This window comes from Misgurnus anguillicaudatus, chromosome 22 (assembly GCF_027580225.2).
Source record: "Misgurnus anguillicaudatus chromosome 22, ASM2758022v2, whole genome shotgun sequence".
NCBI classification, from domain to species: domain Eukaryota; kingdom Metazoa; phylum Chordata; class Actinopteri; order Cypriniformes; family Cobitidae; genus Misgurnus; species Misgurnus anguillicaudatus.
The window spans coordinates 21,133,871-21,154,123 of record NC_073358.2 but is presented as its reverse complement, the minus strand read 5'-3'; the positions used below and the strand labels follow the sequence as shown (position 1 = coordinate 21,154,123).

The following is a 20,253-nucleotide window of genomic DNA, read 5'->3' as shown; positions in this document are numbered from 1 at the left end:
TGGTCCTTTAGTCTTGTCTGTGAAACCAGGCCATACTTCTTAAATATAATCTCTGTGCTACATGAACAATAAACGAAGAGTTTGTGGAATCACCAGGTGCAACTTCTGAATAGAGAGATAGATGATGAAGAAGTCAATTGCGTCTGCCCACCTGGCTGAACAGAATCTTAAACACCTGTGTTGGATCATTCACTGATAGTTTAATGGCTTAATTGTTACCATTGAAACAGCTGACAATTCCCACACTACAACATGTCGTTTTAAACTAATAACTTTTAAACTGAGAATACAATTAAACCCATTTTTGTCCCTTCTGTTCTTAAATAGACGTTAACCTGCACACTGATATAGAAGAAGGTATTTTCCCTGAAAGGTCTGTTATCTCTAGCAAAACTTGCAATAGGTGGTTCTTTTAACAATGACCTGATGCTATACTGCAGCTTGACAAAGGCTGACATAAAAATAGCCTGTTTATACGCATGTCACTGATAGGGTTAAGTTTGTGTCTAAGAGGGGGTGGGGTTAAAGAGAGAGAGTGTGTGTGTGTGTGTGAGACTGTGTGAGTGAACGGTGACTGCACTTACAGGGCCACCCATTTAGACTCAGCAAGTGGTCAATTGGGGTGGCGACAGTGGTATTGGGGGTAAAACAATACATCCTCCATGATCACCTCTACCTTTGTGGTCTGAAAGCTCAATCATGAAATTACACTAGACACTATCATTAGTAGCCTACTCTGTGATACATTTACCCAGTTTCTAAATTATATGAATGTGCTCGGTCTTCTTGTGTCAGATATCAAGTGCTACATTAAATGCTAATTATGTTACAATCAAGTATTGCGCTTTACATTACCCAAATCACATGTAGGCCTTCTGTACTGTAACAAATGCTGCATTTCTGTCAAATCAACATAATTTGTTAAGTTAAAGTAACATAAAAATATAAAACATTTTTAAACCAATTCAACTTATTTTTCTAAGTTATGTCAACTTATCAAAAGTCAAAAACCTAAAATAATCGGTAGAATTGATTTGCAAACCAAGTTGTTTTAACTTCATGCTGCAATTTTTTTTACAGTGTGTACACACACACAATGCCCAAATGTGTTATGATGAAACTTGTATGTTGATTAAATCCCGTATAATTACCCTTAATGGCTAATTCACAGTTTAAGTGTTGACACACAGAGAAGACCACCCTCAATGTGACACCATGTGTGGGTGTGAGAGAAAGACATAGAAAATATTTTTTAACCATTTATGCACCTCATTATTATTTTGCATTAAAGATCTTTATAGACCTACTGTGCACAGTAAATAATGCACATGCATGCTAAAAGAGACAACTGCGACATATTGTGTGTGTGCTGCTGACAAGGACATTAGGAAATATCAAATGAAAGAAAAATAGAAGACATCTTGAGACCTCTTTGCAATTTGTTCTTAATTTACAAAGAAAACACAAAGTGCCCTTGTATGTAATGACTTCAGGAAATGTTTATTTACTGGCTTGCGTCTCCTACTGTTGTTCTGACGGGTGAGTCAATAGCAGATCATGTGACCTTAGCTGTGTCAACAGCATCGCTGTGAGCGGCAGCTGATGCAAACAGTGAATGACAGGCGTTGCGCTGCAAATGCTATGAAGTATTTCCTGCTCACCTGTCTCAAATCACAACACATCATGCACTTCCCACTGAGACTAATATGGCTGACTAATGTAGTCAAAATAAATGCTAGTTATACACTCACCTAAAGGATTATTAGGAACACCATGCTAATACTGTGTTTGACCCCCTTTTGCCTTCAGAACTGCCTTAGTTCTATGTGGCATTAATTCAACAGGGTGCTGAAAGCATTCTTTAGAAATGTTGGCCTATATTGATAGGATAGCATCTTGCAGTTGATGGAGATTTGTAGGATGCACATCCAGGGCACAAAGCTCCCGTTCCACCACATCCCAAAGATGCTCTGTTGGGTTGAGATCTGGTGACTGTGGGGGCCATTTTAGTACAGTGAACTCATTGTCATGTTCAAGAAACCAATTTGAAATGATTCAAGCTTTGTGACATGGTTCATTATCCTGTTGGAAGTAGCCATCAGAGGATGGGTACATGGTGGTCATAAACGGATGGACATGGTCAGAAACAATGCTTAGGTAGGCCGTGGCATTTAAACGATGCCCAATTGGCACTAAGGGGCCTAAAGTGTGCTAAGAAAACATCCCCCACACCGTTCCACCACCACCACCACCAGCCTGCACAGTGGTAACAAGGCATGATGGATCCATGTTCTCATTCTGTTTATGCCAAATCTGAATGTCTCAACATAAATCGAGACTCATCAGACCAGGCAACGTTTTCCAGTCTTCAACTTTCCAATTTTGGTGAGCTTGTGCAAATTGTAGCCTCTTTTTTCTATTTGTAGTGGAGATGAGTGGTACCCAGTGCGGTCTTCTGCTGTTGTAGCCCATCTGCTTCAAGGTTGTGCGTGTTGTGGCTTCACAGATGCTTTGCTGCATACCTCGGTTGTAATGAGTGGTTAATTCAGTCAAAGTTGGTCTTCTTTCAGCTTGAATCAGTCGGCCCATTCTCCTCTGACCTCTAGCATCAACAAGGCATTTTCGCCCACAGGACTGCCGCATACTAGATGTTTTCCATTTTCACACCATTCTTTGTAAACCATAGAAATGGTTGTGCGTGGAAATCCCAGTAACTGAGCAGATTGTGAAATATTCAGACCAGGCTGTCTGGCACCAGCAACCATGCAATGCTTAAAAATAGCTTAAATCACCTTTCTTTCCCATTCTGACATTCAGTTTGGAGTTCAGGAGATTTTCTTGACCTGAGTATTTTAAGGCAGTTCTGAAAGCGAAAGGGGGTCAAACACATTATTAGTATGGTGTTCCTAATAATCTTTAGGTGAGTGTATGTAACATGACTGAGTATGCCCATAAACAGAGGCACTCAAACAAACACATGTACCTCTATCTTCCCAGGCCTTGTCCCGGAAGCCACGAGAAGAGTGTAAGAGATAATGTGTTCCTGATCTGTGCTTTTTCCACTCTTTATCTGTCTAACGCCTATGCAAGGTGGGTTCCCAGACTGACGGGGCAAACTTTCCGTTTGATACCCTACTTCTGGTAAAAAGACCCCCACCCTCCTGTCCACCCACTACACACGTACATTAAAATCTGCAATTTTATCTCAAAGAGATATCACAGTATTTTCAGTATGGGATATAATCACTATCTTGGTAGTTGTTGGGATGCCAGTTTGGTACTTTCTGTGTAGCTATATCATATTCTTGTCAATTATTTTTTTATTAGTCAGTGAGACATTGATTTTAATCTTTGACACTGCTTTATAATTTTATACCTTTATTGTTTCCCTTACTCTTGTAGTTGCTTTAGATAAATGCATCCGCTACAGTAAATCTAAATGAATACTGTACTACTTAGAACACTGGTATCAATGATTTGTTACAATTTCCCAGGGTGAATAAGTCCCTGTGGCAAGCCGACAAGCTGTCTGTGCTACGCCCACTGTGCGTTATGGTAACATTTTCACTGGATTGAATTTCTTGTCTCAACCCAGTGTCTCAACCTACAGTTTCACTGTCCATTCTCAGCAGGTCTAAAGGCCACAGGCCTCCACAGCTTGCCCTCTGAGAAAGGGTGATTTATGATACTGTGTGGGGAAAACCTCATGAAACACGAAAAATTACTCTTTCTGACTCTCTATTAATGGATTGGATACCATTTTGGAATCTTGCAGTGAGAATAGGATAATTTTGTTTTGTTCAACTTCATGCTATTAAATACATCTATTTGCAGTGGAAAACCTCTTGAGTTTTGAGTCTCAAGTACAATGGCGGATATCATTGTCAGCTCTATATTTGTATAATAGGAATTATTATTAGCCATTCCATTTATTTCATATATTACATTTAATGCATTTAAGAATTACATTCATATTTAGATCCAAAATGTTGGATTTGTTGAAGCAAGTGCTGTATGTACTGTACAATCCTCTCTAATTTATAGCAGGTATGCTCCTATTGTTATCTTTCCATGGTCCATCTAGAAAAGCTACAGATGTCAAAACATGCACCAAAAGCGTGAGCTCGTCAGTTTGGGAGTCTCCTCACCCTCTTATAGCTCACAGAATGAATTGTATTTGGCCTCTCCAGATATCTACCCACAACCAGCTGGCTTGGAAAACAATGTTAATGGTGACCTTTCAGATGATGGGTGTTACAGCTCATAAATACTTTTTAATATTGTTCTAATAATATTGAGCTAGTTCCCTCTAGTTTCTTTAATTTGCTCTTCCAGCCAAATCAGATAAAATAAATGCATACACAGAGATATGCAACAGACACTAAACATATACCTTCACAAATGAATTCCCAATGGATCGGTGATCTCTTTTAGAAAGAATAAATGGTTAAATATGTAACTTTCTTATACATGCACAAACAGGTACAAAACATGGTGAAGTAAAAGGAATACACGAAATTGTATCATACTGTATGACCCCTTTAATAATACTAAACTAAGAAAAATGAAAAAATAGTGCAGTCAGATATACACTGAAAAAAATAATACACTGGACTTACAAAAAAAATACAGTGCATCATTTTTGCATCCACTTTTTAAAGTAAGTTTTACATGATATTTTAAACAATTTAAGCACTTGCAATTTTTAAAGTAAGTTTTACATTGAATTTTAACCAATTTAAGCAATTAAAATTAAAAAAGTGAATGCAAAAATGATGCGCTATACTTTTTAAATAAATACAACCTATTATTTTTAGCATACTGCCTAGTTAGATATATTTACTAAAATAATTCAATAATTATTAATTTAATTTCCTTCTTACAAATTTTACATGATAAAATTTAGTTGAATTTACTACTAATGTGCTCATTTAGAATTAAGTTTTTGTGTTCTTTTTAATTAAATTTGTCTAAAAACTAGAATTATTTTTTAAATAGAATTTACTCATTTTATTTAGTTAAATTTACAAAATTTACTTTTAAAGTGCTTTACTTTATTGCCAGTTGATATATGTTCAAACAGTTAATTTTCATCACATAGGATTCAATCAGTATTCATTCAGTGTTTGGAATTATTCCATATTAACAGCTAAATTCTTAAAAATAATATTAAAAGGGGACATTTCAGGGCTTTTCTAAGATGTCAAATAAATGTGTGGTGTCCCCAGATATCGTTAGCCTCATAGCACAATTCCCTTAGTCATTTTTTTGGCCAAATTGTGATATCTGCCTACTTTTACTGTCCTTCCACTTCTGCATCATCCTGCCTTTCTGCCTATGTCCTTAGCCATGCACAACACTTTTTAGAATCCAAAAACATTATTTTCCTTAGCATAACAATGTGTAATTTTAAATATTGTGTTTTTTCGTGTTTTTTGAAAACATTAAAATATGACTTAGGCAATTATGCTATGAGATTAACGATATGTGAAGTTTTAGCTTAAAATATCATATAGATAATTTATTATAACATGTTAAAATTGTCACTATGTAGGTGTGTGCAAAAAAAATTCTGTTCTGGGTGTGTCATTTAACATGCAAATGAGCTGATCTCTGCACTAAAAATGGCAGTGACGTGGTTGGATATTGCAGATTAAGGAGTGGTATTATCCCCTTCCAGTGGAGCCAAATTTTAATGACCTATTTTTTTTACATGCTTGCAGTGAATGGTTTACCAAAACTAAATTACTGGGTTGATCTTATTCACATTTTCTAGGTTGATAAAAGCACTGTGGACCCAATTATAGCACTTTAACATGGAAAAAGTCAAATATTCATGGTATGTCCCCTTTAAGACAAATTTTATATCAGCCATTTTAAAATAATTTACAACAAAAACTGTCAACCCCCAACAAATTAATTTTGATAAATAAAGCTTATAGTACATATTCCTGAAATCCCACAGAAACACTTTTTGCAGTGTGTATAACTTAGTTTTTGTTAACATGGTTAGCAATTGTCCCACAAGTGTGGAGTTTACTGCCATGGTGATGAAGGCAAATTTCAAGGTGGTGCATCTGTTTCAAATAAACCACTTGAAGAAAAACTTGTGTGGTTCGGTATCTAGGTTGTGGGAGTCTTGTTGCACACTGAACACAAAGTTTTAGTTGTATCAGATATCAAAATATACATTCAGTTGTAGATTTTTGTGAACAAATATTTCACAATAATGAACAAATCTGTTTATGCGCTCACAACTGTTGAAGACTACTGAGTCCTGAGAGAATGATTTGGCTTTAATGTCCAACATGTAACTGAGACACTGCCAACTCTGCTCCCAAACAGATTCATTTTAATGTTAGCATAATATTAATATTTCACATGTAAAATGTAACTATTATTTTTTTATGATATTTTTTGGTTCATGTATTGTGCTACAGTATGTATTGTGTGTGGTTGTGAACATGTGTGTTGGCACTAGCGGTCCTCTTTAGAAGCAGTGTTAGGTCAGTGCATCCTCCCAGACTAGCCTTGTTTGAGTGGAGTAGGCAGGGAGTCATAAACACATCTCACTCTGTTTAAACACAGATGACACAGAGTCTCCTATTACTCGGATAAGTGGTCTCTCTTTCTCTCTCTTTGTTTTCCTTCTCTCTAAAAGCACTTTGAGTTTCCCAACCAGTCAAACACTTTAACTTTGTCTTAACTAATGGCCTGTGTATGGGGCCATCTCCTTGCTCTATATTCTTGCAATTCTGTTTAGATGGAATAATTGCAAAGAAATGGTTAAAGGAAATGATCCACACTCTTAAAAATAAAGAGGCTTAAAAAGTACTTCACAGTGATTCATCTGGGTTCTTTACAAACCATTTAGTCAAAAGTTCAAAGTATACATGTTTTTATCTACGTTAGGGTTCCTTAGGAATCAAACCCATGAACACAATGCTTTGCCAGTTGTGCTACAAGACCTCACCCTCATGGTTACTCACTATCATGTAGTTCCAAACCTGCATGACTCCTAGATGACCTGTTAACCAAAAATGGTCTGTCAAAGTGTCACGGAGTGACTTTCTGAAGGGCGGAACCGAAAGTGGTGGAGTGAAGTTCCGCCCGGACTACGATTCTCAAACACCAGTCACTTCCTCCAACTCCATGGCAACCCAAATCGGGTTTTATTAGCAACAGGTGTGGAAACGAGTGTGGCGATGCATGATTGGGCAATTGCATGAAGAGGAGGCACATAAATAGGGTAGTGAGAAACCGGAAGGGTGCGGTTGATCTGGGGTGAACTTATTTCCGCCAAAGGCGGACGAAATTCATTGCCTTCTAAAGAGTTGGAAGGCCCCGTTGATCCGGCTATCGCATGGAAGCCACCGGAAAGAGGACGGGGCTGAAGGAGACGACCGGAAGAGCAGTTTATTCTAGCCGATCCGGTGAGAGAGTTTGAGTGTTTGGGCGAGTGCAGCGGAAAGAAGGCGGAAGATATTGTTGGCTGGGCGAAGAAGGAATTTAGGAATCGACAAGAACAGTGACTGGGCTATATTTTGCTGAATACTTATCTGTGAAACGACCTATGCAAAAGTCTAATGAATTCTGAGTGATTGCAAACAGAAGGACTCACCAGAAGTATCCTGAAGGAGGCCGTTCAGCGTTAGACACACAACAGCAGGGAGATTACCTGGCAGCTGGAAAGAAGAGGAAACAAGGTCTAGTGTTCACAACCCTGTGAGTACCTCAAAGCATCGCCTAACAGCATAATACCCGAGAGTGAACCATTCAGTGAGTCTTTTGTGAGTCGTAGCATAGCATGTGAGCGGCCCCACTGTGGAAAGGAGTTGTGGGTGAGCCGGGAATAACAAGTGAAGGAAGACGCAGGGGTGTCGTGATGGCGACGTCTGCATTCTGACCCTTCGCTGAATCAGTACCTAACGAATTCCAGGACGAGTCCCCAGTCAGTCGTGGTTGTAACCCTAATTCACCTAGAGTGTGTGGAGTGCAGTGGGTGAGTCTTTGTCCTTTGCCGTGAGTGTATACACCTGAAAATTGCAGTGTTGTGCTGTGTCCGTGTCGTCCACCTCTAGGCTGGACGAGCCCCTGTGAAAGAAGTGGACATTGAGGCTGGCGAAGTGAACATCTTTATTCATATGCCATTGGCGACATCCTGATCTTTCTTCCCCACGGAGGCGGTGGTGAAATAACTAAACCAAGTAAGAACTGTGTGAATAAAGTGGGAAGTATTCATAGTGAGAAGTTTGGCTGCTGTAGGAGGAAATCAGCTGTGTGCATGCGACGGAGTCCGAGAGACTCGAGACTGTGCCCTCCCAGCCGGAGGGTTGGATTTTAGCCTCCCTTTCCCCCTTCCCTATATTTTTTAAGTAATTTAATACTTAAAAAATGTTCTTGGGACCTCCTCGAGGTGGAAACCAGGAAGGGGCGTGAATCACGACGTCAGTGGTCCGCTCCGACCTGTGACAAATGTTCAAATGACAAATGAATTAAATCATCTAGTCCTATCAGAGCTTTGTGGAGATCCTCATTGCAGAACACAACATCCAGGGGTGAGGTTGGATTTAGATCCTGTGGTCGCCACGCTTGCTCTCATTAGTTCAAGTCTACATTTGATTAATAATATAGTTGAGAATGATTCATAATTTAGTAAGTAATGATCACAGTTAGTGTAAGGGAGACAGTCCCGACAGGGTGATATCACTGAAGGGATATATTTGCAACCCGCTTGGCTGTACATTATCCCACTTTTTATTTGATATCTTTTTTTAGCACTTTTTGAGAAAAAAACCTAAACCATCCATGAGGGAAACCTGTTTCCTAATGGCTGTAAGCAAAGTTGCGTTAAAACAAGTTCAAAGTCCCTAAAAGATAAACATTTAATTAATTTCTAAATAACTTGCTATTAAGTATGCATATTTATACTGTTTACATTTATGGGTATCAGGGCTTCGAACCAGAATTTTTTCCCAATTGGTTCGTTCCAAACAAAAACACTATTTTAACGTTTCCGGTTTTCGGTTCAACCCTAAAATTGATCTGTATGAATCCGTGATCCGTTACACCACTAATTAGTAAAAAACAAATATCTTGAGATACTATTTACCCCTTTTCATTGAGAATTAGAGACTTGGGCTTAAGTACTGTAGGCTACTTGCTGGTGGCAAGCTTCTATGGAATAAATTTCCCGCCTAATGTATTGAGGTCACGGACCAAAAAATAATTATGCGTGAATAAAAAAAAATAAGCACAAATTTGATCTTTAAACAAAATTCAAATTAAATTGCACAAAACTGAAAAACGAATGCAAAGTTATCCAAATTGCATACAAAATGACATTTTCTTTGTTTATATTACTCCTTTATTTCTTCTCCTCTAATATTTTCTGCTCATATTAATTTGTTTTGTATGCTTGTGCTGTTTTTCCCTTGCTCTTATTTCCACACTCTGCGCTTGGTTTTCCAAAAGTTGCCGTTAGAGTTTCATGCAGATCAGGGCGGACTTAAGCATCACCATTGGTCCGCTAGTTGTAGATTGACAGCTCCTTTAGCAAATCAGTTGAAGAGGAAGTTGACGTCACTCCAGTGCGACTTCCGGCTGCATATTCATGCAGGAGAGGATGGATAACCGTCAGCTAGCAAATATTAGGTTTAGGCAGTGGAGTGAGTCTTTGCAGTTTAAGGTTAAAATGAATTACATACATTGGCTTTACACATTCTATGCTCAGTACACTATAATGATAAAGTGATAATAGTTAAGTTATGTGCAAACGTATACAGTATAAAACTATATTATGATATCATAGGCATTCAGACCTTTCATAGATGGCTGTCTGCTTTTTAGGACAAATACATTCATGAAATTACCATTGGTAGACTTCAGCCAAGTTGTACATCTGAACCAAGGTTATTATAGTTTTGCTTTTTTACGTTTTCAATTTTGCTTTAAATTTAAGTCTAGTTTTAGTTAGTTTCATGAATGGTTTTGTTAGTTTTGTTAGTTTTAGTTTAGTTTTTATTTTGCAAACACATTTCTATTTAGTTTTTATTTTATTTAGTTTCAGTTATAATTTTAGTAATTATAGTTTAGCAGCTAACAGCAGCTAGAGTGTCTGACATATTTATCAGTTAACTGAGGTTGCTGTCAGCCTCATCTAACCTCACATGCATAAAGCGCCATCTACAAATAAAGACTCCTTAAAAGTTTGTAAATATTGCAACGTCTCCGGGTGGGCGGGGATTAGTTGGAGGCAAAAAGAGGCGCTGACAAGCGTAAGCCAGGACGTTTTTAGGATGGATTTATTAAACATAGATGCAGAAGAAGGTTCGGAACTGTCCGAATATGTGAATTTACTGACTCAGCTTGACAGCTATTTTTGTAAATTAACTCTGTAACAGTTAGTTCTTGTATCTTGTTCTCATTGGAAACATTTTAACCAGGTTTTGGATATTTCCTACATATTAAGTATTTTTGGCTGGTTTGGGGAATTTTGTCAAGGTTTATTGTCTAATGTAACCTATCACTGGGCTAACTATGATTAGCAATGGGGATTATTTTTAAGAGATCATTCAAAGGATGGCACACACATCTATCGTTGTATCTTTGTTTAACATATTTAAGTTAGCTAGTGCACTGACGGTTGACTTATCATCACCTATAAAACAGAAACTTTCTGATTTGTACTAGATAAGACCAACACACCAATACATATGCATAGAGTATTTTACCTGATATAAAGTGTGCACTGCAAACCCGAGCATTATTTGCGATCGTCTCCATCCATTCAACCACAACGGTCTTCTTTATTTCTGTGAAGGAATGTCTGCCGGGATCCGGTAAAACTTTAGTTTTGAACGAAAAGTGCTGTTACTTCTACAACCCCAAAACAGAAAAAGTTGGGACATTGTAGAAATTGTGAGTAAAAAAAGAATGGAATAATTTACAAATCTCATAAACTTATATTTTATTCACAGTAGAATATAGATAACATATCAAATGTTGAAAGTAAGATATTTTGAAATGTCATGCCAAATATTGACTCATTTTGGATTTCATGAGAGCTACACATTCCAAAAAAAGTTGGGACAGGTAGCAATAAGAGGCCAGAGGATTTAGATGTACATATAAGGAACAGTTGAAAGACCAATTTGCAACTTATTAGGTCAATTTGCAACATGATTGGGTATAAAAAGAGCCTCTCAGAGTGGCAGTGTCTCTCAGAGGTCAAGATGGGCAGAGAATCACCAAGTCTCCCAATGCTGCAGCGAAAAATAGTTTTCTGAGTTTCTCAGAGAAAAATTGCAAAGAGTTTGAAGTTATCATCATCTACAGTGCATAATACTATTGAAAGTTTTAGAGAATCTGGAACAATCTCTGTGCGTAATGGTCAAGACCAGAAAACTATACTGGATGCCTGTGATCTTCGGGCTCTTAGACAGCACTGCATCACATACAGTAATGCTACTGTAATGTAAATCACAACATTGGCTCAGAAATACTTCCAGAAAACATTGTCTGTGAACACAATCCACCGTGTCATTTGCCGTTGGCAGCTTAAACTCTGTAGGTCAAAAAAGAAGCCATATCTAAACATCATCCAGAAGCACAGGCGTTTTCCTTGGGCAAGGCTCATTTAAAATGGACTTTGGCAAAGTGAAAAACTGTTCTGTGGTCCAACGAATCAAAATTTGAAGTTCTTTTTGAAAAACTGGGATGCCATTTCATCCGGACTAAAGAGGACAATGACAACCCAAGTTGTTATTAGCGCTCAGTTCAGAAGCCTGCATCTCTGCATCTCTGATGGTTTGGGGTTGCATGAGTGCGTGTGTCATGGGCAGCTTACACATCTGGAAAGGCACCATCAATGCTGAAAGGTTTATCCATACATATGATCCCATTCAGACGTCGTCTTTTTCAGGGAAGACCTTGCATTTTTCAACATGACAATGCCAGACCACATACTGCATCAATTACAACATCAAGACTGCGTAGAGGAAGGATCTGAGTACTGAAATGGCCAGCCTGCAGTCCAGATCTTTCACCAATAGAAAACATTTGGTTCATCATAAAGAGGAAGATGCGACAAAGAAGACCTAAGACCGTTGAGCAACTAGAAGCCTGTTTTAGACAAGAATGGGACAACATTCCTATTCCTAAACATTGGTCCTCCTCCAGCTGTTCCTTATATGTACATTTAACTTTTCTGGCCTCTTATTGCTACCTGTCCCAACTTTTTTTGGAATGTGTAGCTCTCATGAAATCCAAAATGAGCCAATATTTGGCATGACATTTCAAAATATCTTACTTTCAACATTTGATATGTTATCTATATTCTACTGTGAATAAAATATAAGTTTATGAGATTTGTAAATTATTCCATTCCTTTTTTACTCACAATTTCTACTGTGTCCCAACTTTTTCTGTTTTGGGGTTGTATTTTGGCAGCCAAAAACACAAAAAGACGACATTTTAAAGTCAAAACCTCAAACTTTTAGCGCGCCTGCTATGAGTTCTTCATGTTTTGCCTCCAGCTAGAGCGGTGACGTCACAGTGACGTAGGCGATTAAGGGGTTTATTATTATTTTCCACCACGGGATGAGAGCTTATTCATTATGAAAACGAATACTTATTTTTGATAATTATTTTATTTCAGTTAGTTTTTCAATAACTGTTGCTCGTTTTGTTTAGTTTTAGTTTTTCATTTATTATGAATTTTTAATTTTATTTCAGTTAACGAAAATGTTTTTTAGCTGATAGTTTTAGTCTTAGTTTCAGTTTTCGTTCACGAAAATAACATTGATCTGAACAATCTTGACAAAAAAAATAATAATAGCAAACGGCCTGAATATCAGTGTGGTGCTTCAGGTTTTTATTTTGAATAAATGTACAGTAGTTATAACATGTTATAAAAGGAAGCTTTGTGTTTACTGTAGGGGATTTCCCAATATTGATAAGAAATAAAGCATTTTCAAACCACTTTTTTTGTTTTATTTATTAATACAAATAAATAATACAACTCAACAATACAGAAAAAGCTTTGTTTATTATCTGTGCTAGGTATAGATGAACTGCATAACCGAGTTAAATGACACAAATTAAAATAACTGTATGCTAAATTTACATAAATTATAAACTGATGCTTTAAGCTCCAAAGTATCCAGCAAGCTGCACAAAATGAAACTAAATATATCTGCCAACAATCTCTGAATTGTGAATCTCCATTAATAGTCCTTCATTGAGCCAATATTCATATTCTGACAGCATACAAAGAAAATAAGTTTAAAAACACTGCATTACTTTCTTGCATATGACGTGTGTGAATAAATAGATACACATAATATACTTTAAATATTGGACATACCAGCTGAATTTTACAGACACTTTTGGGACATATTATCACCACTATTTACCAGAGTAATTATAGAAATAAAAAAGTCATCCACCATACCCACACAAATGAATACAGCAGCCATGACATTACTACTAAAACCCAACAAAGATCCATCTCATCCCTCAAGTTACCGACCTCTCTCATTATTAAATACTGATTTGAAAATTATCACCAAAGCATTAGCAACCAGAATAGAAACAGTCACCCCCACACTCATTCATCCAGATCAGACAGGTTTCATAAAAAATAGACACGCTACAGATAATGTCCGTAGACTTTTTAATTTATTTAATATATCACAAGAAAGACAACAGAAAACAATTATCATTTCACTTGACGCAGAAAAAGCCTTCGATAAGGTAAACTGGGCATTTTTATTCAATACACTTCACAAGTTTGGTTTTGGAGAATCGTTCATCCACTGGATTAAAATACTGTATTCATCACCCAGGGCCACCATCACCACCAACGGAATTACTTCACAGAGTTTCACACTACATCAGGGCACCAGACAGGGATGTCCTCTCTCGCCCTCCCTCTTTGCCATTTTTATTGAACCTCTCGCAGCAGCAATACGACAAAACACCATAATCGAAGGAATTCAGGTAGACAATGTACAACACAAAATCAGTTTATATGCAGATGATCTTTTACTATATCTACAGAACCCACGAGTGTCACTTCAAGAAACGTTTAATATTATCAGTAGATTCTCACTTGTCTCACATTACACTATCAACTGGAACAAGTCAATTTTACTACCACTATCAGATGATGCATGGGATTCTGGAGCTCAGGACCCCTCCCTCCAGCTTCACACAGGCAACATCAAGTACCTAGGGATTCAGATTTCCCCCAGGCTGTCAGAGCTTTTCACTCTCAACTACACTCCTCTCCTTAAGAAAATTGAAGACGAATATAAACGCTGGTCTAAACATCCACTAACATTAATCGGAAGAATAGCCGCTGTAAAGATGAAAACCCTACCTCAAATTAACTACCTTTTTTCTATGATCCCTGTCACTCCTACAGATAAATGGTTCAAAACTCTTAATTCTTTAACAACACAATTTTATTGGAAAAATAAAAAACCCAGAATTTCACTCTCAACACTACAAAATAAAAAATCACATGGGGGGCTTGAGGCTCCAAACTTCCATCATTACTTCCTTGCGAATCAATTACAGTATTTAGTTAAATGGATCAATATACACAAGTATAATTACCCATGGCTAGAATTGGAACAAAACCAATGCATAAATATCCCAATTTCAGATCTCCCCTTCCTCTCACAATCAATTAAGAAATCCAACCTCTTCCAAAGCATTACTATAAAATCAACTCTGACAGCCTGGTGGAAAACAAATCAAATCACAAAATCATCACTAGAATTAAATAAGTTTACCCCACTTTGGCACAACCCAGAATTCAAGATTCAAAATAAACCTCTTTTTTTCCCGACATGGGCACAAAAAGGAATCACACATCTTCACCATGTATTTGAGAACCACCACTTCATGTCATTTGACACACTCACACAGAAATATGGGGTTGGGAAAGAACAATTTATTCAATATCAACAACTTAGACTTAGAATTAAACACAAAACCAGACTTATCAACAACACATTACAACCATCTCAACTTATAGAAGAACTTATGAGAATTAATACTTTCAAAAAATTAACCTCCCAACTATACACACTGATTTCCCACCAAAACACAACAATAACACTCCCAACAACCAAATGGGAAGCTGACTTGGCCTTATCTTCCAACCCTGAGTACTGGGAACAAATCTGCAGGAACACATTTTTCATGACCAATAACACAAACCTGCAGCTTATACAATATAAAGTCATCCACAGAACTCACATCACCCAAAGTAAAATGTTTAAAATGGGCCTACACAACACCAATATTTGTTCACAATGCACTTTAGGTAGGATAGATGACTATTTACACGCCATGTGGCAATGCCAACCAGTTCAATTATTTTGGGTTACAGTCACTGAGACATTATCCACCGTCCTGAGTCACAGAATTCCATTATCTCCAACACCCTGTCTCATTGGCGACATTTCTGAAATCCATATCCCCCAAAAATACAGGAATCCATTGCTCGTCTCTCTAGCTGTCGCTAAGAAAGTAGTTCTCCAAAACTGGAAATCAAAGAAATCTTGCAACATCAATCATTGGATAAATTTAATTTCTGAACACATTTCAATAGAGAAATATAATGCACGCAGATGGAAGCAGATATCAGCCTTTGAAGACATCTGGTCCCCATTTCTATCATTTCTTAACACAAAAACATAGCTACAAGCCGTGTACATTACCAATCACACATCTCTCTCTTCTATTATGTAATTTTATTTATTTTATCTCTATAGGCACACACTATTTAAACTCATGCATAACATGTTTTTCCAACCCTTTTTAAACCCATTTCCGCTTAAATACTCTAACTGTGATTAACGAACGTGAACCTCAAGATCATTCTATTCAACCAGCAATAATAATGTCTCACTGCAACTGTATTGTCCTTTTGTAATTTGTCTGTTATTTTGTTGTATGTATGTTATGTGTTACACTTTTACGTGGTGCTTAATCCCCCTCCCCTTATGTGCACTGTAAATAAGTATTCCTATTTTCCGTACTGTAAAAAAATGTACTTTATATATATAAAAAAAAAAAAAAAAAGTTGTCCTCCGAAGAGGGGGGGTGGTGGCGGGCCAAAAAAAAAAAAAAAAAAAAAAAAATAAAGATTACTTAAAATGATATACCATCAGCATTAAAATAAGCTTAAACAAGAAAAAAAAAAAAAAAAAAAAAAAAAATATTGGACATAAGGAGGTTTAAAGATGTTTAAAATCTCCGGCATGTCTCTTGGTGTGTCAGAGCCAGAACACAGAAATGGATTAAAGTAGCCAGATTTAGTGCAAAGGTTTATTTATCTCCACATATATTAAGATTATTAAGGCGAGAGGCAGGGTTGTAGAAAGGCTACATGTGTTTCAAACTGTACACTGGAAGGCACGTGTACAGTGAACAGTTTTATAGGACGTGTTGCAATAAGACCATGTTATATTGTACCAAAAAGTTTGCAATGTAAAAAACAAATATATAAACATGCATTTAAATCCAGCACAAAAATCCCACTGTGAGTGTATAATGAGCACATTACAAGCAAAAGTATTCATATAACCGCATTTAATGTCTCGTATTACAATAAATATAGCTCTCATGACTTCACATAACAGCATAAATTCATGAATAAACATAAAGAAGCAGGATTGATATGCAAACTGTACTATTATTACTTACTTAAAGGTAATATTACTGAAGTAAACTTTGAGGTAAATGCGCTAAGCGCTAACCGCTAACCGCTAAGTTTTAATAAGCTCAATAACAGTAGAAAAATTACATTTTCTCTCAAAATGGAGTCTATAAATGCCAATAATTATATTTAAAGAAACTGTACATGCATACATCATTACCTGTGAATATAAAAAAAGTTATCTGAAATTATCAAAGCCCATCTGACAGTCATCCATCTTCACCTGCAGGATCGCCTGCTTTGAGTCGCACCGCAGTGACGTCAACACCCTCTCTTCGACTGATTGGGTAGAGGAGGAGCACTTAAAGTCTGCCCTGATTTGCATGAAACTCTAACTGCAACTTTTGGAAATGCAAGGGCAGAGTGTGGAAATAAGAGCAAGGGAAAAACAGCACAAGCATACAAAAAAATGTATATGAGCAGAATATATTAAAGAGAAGAAAAAAATGAAAAATATAAACAAAGAAAATGTCATTTTGATTGCAATTTGGATAACTTTGCATTCGTTTTTCAGTTTTGTGCAATATAACTTTAAATCTGTTTAAAGTTCTGATTTGCGCTTATTATTATTTTATTCATGCATATTCTTTTTTGATCCGTGACCTCAAAACATTAGGCGGGAAATTTATTCCACAAGCTTCTCATTTCTCAGATGATGAGTCAATGACGACTGGAAGTGAACTTCATTGAGTTTGCACAGAAATTTTGTCAAAGAACGAAAAAAATAACGTTATTAACCGGTTACCATTATTTTAAATAAACGTTTCTGTTCCGGAACATTAATTTTTTGAAAGTTTCTGGTTTCGTTTCTGTTCCTTGCAAAACAGAAAAAGTTTCTGGTTTTTGTTCCGTGAACCGGTTCAAAGCCTTAATAGGTATTAATCTGCATGTGGTAAGATTACTCATAGTACCCGAAATGTTTTACTCCAAAACATTATAGCAAAAAAATTACATTTCACCTTAAAGGCACTACTTTATTGTAGTCATGAGAGTTTGTTTTTCCTTCAAAAGAATAGCTTAATTTAGTTACGACTCAATGCGGAAATGGTAACGCAACAACAAGTGTATGACGTGTCTTGTGGTAAAACTGCCGACCAATCGAAGTGCAGTGGGAAGAGATCTCTGGATCTGGATCCAACCCCGCCCCCTGGATGTCGTGTTCTGCAGTGAGGTGCTACTGGCTTTGTGAGAAAGTAACCAAATTTTAAGTTTAACTGGAGAATCAGGGCGTAACATTAACTTTTTTGCTCACCAGCCAAAGTGGCTAGTTGTTTTCCAAAGTTACAAGCCACTCAGCATTTCCACTGGCCACAATTTTGTTGCTGGTAAAATACATTTTATATGATTAAACTTGACTTTGGCATCCTAAAATGACTTTAATTGACTTGGTTTAGCTAAATTAGATGCAGATTAAATTTCAAATGCAGTCTGACCACCCAAATTAAGACAACATTTATATACAGGTATATCATCTATATCCTATCATATATTTAGGTGCATGAAAAACATGCTAGTAAGGCGTCAATAATGAATATATATAAAGTGGAGCAGGGGTGTAGAAGATTAACTGAAAAGATAAACACAAAACCCCTTGACAACCACTTTAAATATTTATTAACAACAGCAGTAAATACTGTCGGGAAATGTACATGAATTGTACTGTCAACTTGTTTATGCAGATTGTATTTTATATGCTTGATCATGGTTTCTGTTAAAAGTGATTTAAGACTTTTAATGACAAATGTCGAGAGGACATTACTCTTGCCCAAAGTAACCTACATAACCTAACCAGCAGCCATATCACCCTGTAGCCCAAGACAGCTTGCCCACTGAAGCTAAGCAGGGCTGAGCCTGGTCAGTACTTGGATGGGAGACCACCTGGGAAAACCAGGTTGCTGCTGGTAGTGGTGGTAGTGAGACCAGCAGCAGGGGGTGCTTACCCTGTGGTCTGTGTGGGTCCTATAACCCCAGTATAGTGACGGGGACACTATACTGTCAATAAAAAGCACCGTCCTTCGGATGAGACGTTAAACAGAGGTCCTGACTCTCTGTGGTCGTTAAAAATCCCAGGATGTCCTTTGAAAAAGGGTAGGGGTGTGCCCCGGCATCCTGGCCAAAACTTGCCTATTGGCCTACTAATCATCCCTCATACTAATTGGCTATATCACTCTGTCTCCTCTGGTGTGTGGTGGGCGTTCTGGCGCAATATGGCTGCCGTCGCATCATCCAGGTGGATGCTGCACATTGGTGGTGGTTGAGGAGATTCCCCCGTTCATATGTAAAGCGCTTTGAGTACACTGAAAAAAATGATTCATTGAATTGAATCAATTTTTTTAAGGTAAGTGGTTGCAATCAATTTATTTAAGCTACATTTAAACAAAAGTTTTATATTTTGTTTTACGTTACTAATCTTTTTTGTTTAAATGTAGCTTAAATAAATTGATTGCAACCACTTACCTTAAAAAAATTGATTAAATTCAATGAATCATTTTTTTCAGTGTACTGAGAAAAGCGCTATATAAATGTAAGGAATTAAAATTATTAATTATAAAAATTATGCATGAACCTCTCAGCTGGCGGGTTTCCTTTGATTTCGTGTGCATTCAGGTCTGCGCTGAATTTCTCTCTGCTCTTGTACTGAGACTGTGCATGCAATTTATATCTCTTCAATCACTTCCATGCAATTGATTTATCTTTCCCGAAGTGTGTATGCACTCAGACTGCGTCCTCTTGTGCATTCGCAAATCCATTAGCACTCTCTGGAAGGTGGCGCTTTGGTCCGCAACGCTCCGCTGAACGTGCGCGCGTCTCAACAAACGGTGTTTGTGCGTTGCGCCTGGTGCGGAGTGCTCATAGGAGTTGTAGTTTCCCAGTGTCCCATTACGCATTGTTTATGATTTCGCATAACTTAAGAAAACTACTATTAAAAAATTATATTCAAACTTCCAAAGTGGCTATTGGGATTGCCCGTCTTACCCGCCACAGCCGAAATCCACCCGCATTGGCGGGTGTTAATGTCATGCCCTGCTGGAGATGATTAAGATGTAAAATAAATCTTTGGTGTCCCCAGAGTGTGTATGTGAAGATTTAGCTAAAAGAATTCACAGATCATTTATTATAATATGTTTAAAATTGCCACTTTGTAGACCTGGGCAAAAATGTGCTGTTTTTGGGTGTGTCCTTTAAAATGCAAATGAGCTGATGAAATGCAAACACTGATCGCAATGATGGTGGTTTGTTGAAATTGAGACTCGATTGTGCTGTCAATTTTTTTTCTCTCTGCACTAAATGGCAGTGCCGTGGTTGTATAGTGCAGATTAGGGGCGGTATTATTGTAATTGGCATTGCTACCTACGTCACAAAACAGGCAAAATCTGGGGTGCGTTTCCCGAACAATGACGCAACTCGCTGCTCAACCAACATAGTATGATGCATAGTTGGAAAAACTAACTACCTTGTCACTACTGTTTCCCGAAAGCATAGTAAGTTTGTCGCACATTTGTCGTTTAAACCATAGT

General features: G+C 37.3%; 1 pseudogene; it reads left to right on the top strand.

Annotated features, from left to right (window-relative positions):
• The first annotated feature begins 18,522 nt into the window (after positions 1–18,522).
• On the top strand, positions 18,523–18,639 carry LOC141359003 (5S ribosomal RNA; annotated as a pseudogene).
• Positions 18,640–20,253: the final 1,614 nt, after the last annotated feature.